Source organism: Lactuca virosa, chromosome 9 (assembly GCF_052849685.1).
Source record: "Lactuca virosa cultivar CGN04683 chromosome 9, Lactuca_virosa_CGN04683_v6, whole genome shotgun sequence".
Classification (NCBI taxonomy): domain Eukaryota; kingdom Viridiplantae; phylum Streptophyta; class Magnoliopsida; order Asterales; family Asteraceae; genus Lactuca; species Lactuca virosa.
In genome coordinates this window covers 220,452,108-220,457,641 of record NC_136434.1, presented here as the reverse complement: position 1 = coordinate 220,457,641, position 5,534 = coordinate 220,452,108, and positions in this window count along the sequence as shown.

The following is a 5,534-nucleotide window of genomic DNA, read 5'->3' as shown; positions in this document are numbered from 1 at the left end:
AAAGCTCCTAATCCTAAAAGTTATGAAAATGGTTAAACGTAACGCCCTAGGTTTTTATTTTTTTGAACCAATATTTATAAAAACATCGATAATGTCCCTCTATTAAAAATCTCCAAAATAAAATATCATAGTATAAAAAAGAAAGTGTAACATCCCAAAATTCAAGACCAAAAAATTCATTTTTAATTTAAAGATTCATAAAACAGATTATTGAAAATGTCATCAATGTTATCTCATATCATGAAAAACCATAAGTCAACTATCTCAAAAACATATCATAGGAAAATAATGTCAGAGTACGAATCCCAAGAATCTCATGTGCAGAAAATCGTGTGTGTGATGCGTTGCAGTCATGTCGGCTCCTTCCCCTTCGAAGAAGAGGTACCTGAAACCAAAACTGTAAACCGTAAGCACAAAGCTTAGTGAGTTCCCCCATCATACCACATACCATACAATAAACTTATTGTCAGACATATCTGGGTGCCCTACCTACCCTGTTGAGCATATCAGGGTACTCAACCTGGAACATCCCAAAAATACATTCTAAAAATTTCGTTTTAAATCATTAATAAAACCATAATTATCTTTCAACATATAAAAATCATGAATCGTGTATCTCAAGAATATCATAACATTTTTCAAATATATCATAGTATAAACATCCCATGCCGAACAAATGGTGTGTGCTCTGCAATCATCCCAAGCTCCTTCTTTTGAAAACTGAAGTACCTGAAACCAAAACTTAAAACCGTAAGCACAAAGCTTAGTGAGTCTCCCTAAACTACCACATACCATACACATAATCATGCTGCTGAGAGATACGGGCCCCGCCCACACTCAAGGAGATACGGGCCCCGCCCACACTCCGCTGACTAGGAGATACGGGCCCCACCCACACTCCGCTGACTAGGAGATACGGGTCCCGCCCACACTCAACCAATCATGAGATACGGGCCCCACCCACACTCGAATAATAATGAGATACGGGCCCCGCCCACACTCATATACACAAACAAACATATACAAGTATCACACAGATAACAAATACACAACCTACCCTTATACCAATAACCATACTCAAATAATAATGAGATATGGGGCCCACCCACACTCAGCTAATAATGAGATACGGGCCCCGCCCACACCCGAATAATAATGAGATACAAGCCCGCCCACACTCACATATATAAACAAACACATACAAGTATCACACAGACAACAAGTATATCAATCTAACAGTCTGACTGATATCTATACTATGGTAATAATGAGATATGCCCCCACACTCCGTGCTCCTATCAAGAACATATAAACTACACGAGCCGGCATTGGTGCCTCAGACCCATTCCTACTGGAAGAGGACTCACCTCGCACTGCTGGAGTCCCGCGAATAAATCTCTGGCTGCTAGCTGACAGATCGTTAGACTGTCAACATCAAAATAAACCCAATTAACCATTTGGGCTTCCTATGCATAACTCTAAAATCCCACTTGGGGTAAAAGGACCATTTTACCCCTAACCTAGTTTGATTCAAGCCCAAGGCCTAATCCAAAGGCCCAAAAGCCAAATAATCAACCAAGGCCCAACTGTGGCCCAATCTTCCAAATTGGGCCCAAACTCCTCACACGGTCTTACCTTAAGGCCCAACCATTTATTATTGGTCCAACACTTGTCATTCTGATGGCCTAATATCTCATAATCATCGAGGCCCAATTATGGCCCATCTATGGCCCAATTTTCCAAATTGGGCCCAAACCTTTCTAATGAGACTTATCCTTAAGTCCAATCCAAATGTTCTAGTCCATTTACTTGTTAATAGTTGGCCCATCAAGATTCCAGACATCTAGGCCCAACAGGAGGCCCAACTCTAAACCCAACACAATTAGGGTTTTCACATGAAATGACGATTAGGGTTAAGCGTTCCCACTTAAACCATTAAGGACTTAACCCATTAAGTCCATTATTCCATTAAGCCATCATACAATGGAGTCAACATAGGTCATAACTTCAGTCCATTGGTCCACACGCGGGTCCCGATATGTCCAAACCAACATCATCCAAAATTAGGGTTTTCTAAACCCTAATTAGGGTTTTCAAGCCCAATAACGAACCAGCCCAGCCAAAGTTAAGTGTTTAGGTCTATCAGGGTTCTACTAGGCCGAGCACCATCCACTGCCACCTCGGGCAGTGGTGGTCGGTGGCGACTCATGGCAGCAGGCGCGCGGCAGCCACCATTTCTAATGGTGGTGGTGGTGGTTCCTGCCAAAAATCGCATATACAGCTTCACAACCACACAACACACACTCCCACACACCCACAACCACCTTTCACGGTGGCTGGTGGCGGCAGAAACGGTAGCAGTGGTGGCGGTGGGTTTTCCGACCCAATTTCGCACCAACAACCCCATGAATACGTCAATCGGCCTGTTCCTTCGAACACACACCCTTACAGCCACCGCCTAGGCGGCAGGCGTCACCGGAAAGGACGCAAACGGTGGCCTTGACAGCTGTGACAATTCTCGGCGCCACAGCCACTGAAAAGAACGAGTTGGAGAAAAAGTAGGGTCGCAGTGGACTTACCATGCTGTTCTGGCGATTCACGACCCTCACACGACGACGACGCAGCTCTGCCTCCGTCATCAACGATCTTCCGGCGGTTCTCGACGTCTCTGGCGGCAGCGGGAGTCATTGTGGCGGCCCTTATCGGTGCGGTAGCCGCTTGGCGGCCTCATCTGATCGGAAACATGAACGAGAAGGAGGTGGCGGTTGTGAGGATTTCCATGAGGGTGACGGCTGAAAGGTTCCCTTAGGGTTAGGGTTACTCGGCTTCTCTTCATGAAATGGGAAAGAATGAGCACCGGGTCTAAACCCGTGTCTCATCCACACATTTGTCCATTATGCCAATATTAGTCCCTCCTCCCAAAGTCTTTTTCAATTTAAATCTGGAATTTACCCCTTTAGCCCCCGTCTCCAAAAGTCCCTTCATAATAGGTCCCGAAATTACCAATCAGCCCCCTAAGCCTTTAAATCCTTTCAATTAAGTCCATTAATTACCAAACGCACACTGACTTCTAAAATCCTTCTCAAATTAAATCCAAAACTTACATTTTTAACCCCCCCCCCCCCAACTTTTAATATAGAAGCAATTAACTCCTCGAAATCAACCCCTTGCTATATAATTATTTATTTTAGGGCTACTATTCATTCATTAATTTGTTTATTTATTTATTAAATAAACGGGGTGTTAAAACTCTCCCCCACTTAAATTAGATTTCATCCTCAAAATCATTTCTTACCATTCCTTACACGCTAACCACTCAAGTAACATGGCCACAATCCCGAACACACTCTAGCCCTCCTGAGGTAACCGTAACCAACCCTCGCAAGGTTATAAAATCCGCAGACAAATGAGTTTCTTTGCAACAAGATCACATCTACTCCATCTAAAATCCGCAGTCTCAAGATGGTCTGACTCTCTGACAGACCGTTCATAGTGAATCAATATCGTTGAACCCAATCCACTTATCCCTCAACTGACTACTCAACTTCTAATAACTCGAGGTTCCCACTATAAATAAGATCACAAACCCAAATATCCTTGCAGGTCACTTAGCATAATCCAAACAATCTGTCATTCCGTCCGTACTTACAACCTATAACGCAAATACTAACACTGCCCAAACACTGAAACTGCCTGAAACAACATATTGCTACATAACTGCTTTCCAAAATCTATCGAGACCTTCCTGGTCTCAATTCATTCGGCAGTCATCTGAAATACTGGGTTCTAGCCCGGTTGCGGAGTCCAAAGGACTCCCACGTAGTCGCTTTACACAAATTCTGAACGTAGTCCTTGTCTGTCAATAGCTGCCACTAGTTATCTTGCCACTACGACTCTAACGATTTTCTGATCTAACTGATCGGGTCCAAACTTCAAGTCCTGACGTCACCAAATCCAAGGCTAAAAGTGATTGCTACGTGACCACGGGTAGCCTTATATCACAAACGACCTTAAACGATCCATCGCTTCCTTGATCCCATGACTGCAGTGATGTTCCTACGGTTTTATCATGTCACACCCCCAAACCAAGGATGGCGGAAATGTCCGGGGGTGGAGGACTTCATGTATAGTATCATAACAACAGTTGTAATAGTAATTCAAGCAAACACAACCAACATATATATAATTGAAAAAGTTACATCATTGTATGAATTACATGTTTACGAATCAATTACAATATGTTGACAAAATATGAAATAGTAGACGCCTTAGCGTCCCATCCTCAAAAGCACTTGATTACCTGTTTAATGATTTCCTGAGAATACAAGTTGTTTGCAAAAGTGTCAACACAAAGGTTGGTGAGTTCATAAGCTTTTGTTTGGTATTATTAAAAGCCTTTCGTTTGTAAAAGTAGTATTTGTGTTAGAAAATCCAATATTTTCCTTAATGTGTAAATGTAGTCTTAAAACCCAAAGACCGAAATGTACAAGTAATTTGTCATATTTATAGTAAAACAATGCAAGTTTAAATCGACATAAACTCGTTAAATTTTAATGAAGTTCCCGTAAATTCCAATGTTTATTAATACTTTATGTGAGTTTATTATAACCATACTATGACCAAGGTTGCCTAAAACGACGTTCTTCAGGCGTCGGAAATGTTATGACATTTGTCACCCCAGACCTATCGGTCTAACTGTTGCATGCAGTTTAGGTGTGGGTTTGTCAAACCCAATATAGATCTATACACAACTATCACGCTCTCCCTCAAGGAGACTCTGGTTACAATACAGGACTTAATGGTAATTTGAAGTAAATGTCTCACAAAGTCATTAACGGAATTACGTGTTATGAAAACTTGGTACCGTATGGCCGTACCTTGCTTAATGAAAATATCCTTTGTATAAATGTACCCTTTTAAATGTATGTGTTATGTAATGTATCATAAACTATACCTATTATAGTTTATCAACCAAGGGTAGTACGTAGTAATGTATGCAAACTATATTCAAAATAGTTTATTAAATGTTTGAATGTATCGGTTGTACTTTGATTATAATCACTTGTTATTCTTTATATTTTATATGTCCAAATCCATTTGTAAACTGATGTGTGTCTAAATATTAAGATAAAATGTCATATATTGCAATAACATATAATCACATAAAGATATACACCTTGCTCAACATGTTACAAGGTGAAATGAAATTGACAGCAACTTTTCGTTGAATACAGTTTCTGTTACTGTTCTTAGAAAATTTATAGAAAAATCATCAAAGCTCTAAATCCAAATCCGCAAATTCTGAGAGTTTGGAATATGAGTCTAGTTTGTTCGTAAATTTTATCATGATTTTTAGTGATCTCTAACAGAGGTGAAAATGTTCATAATCACAGACTGGTCCGGGTTTGCCTCTGAAATGATAGGCAGTTTTGTAAAAATCACCATAAATTTTAGAAAAATCATATGGAGATGTGCAAGTAGCCATTTTAAAGCTAAGAGTTTGAACTACTTGCACCTGGAACAGTTTTTAAAAC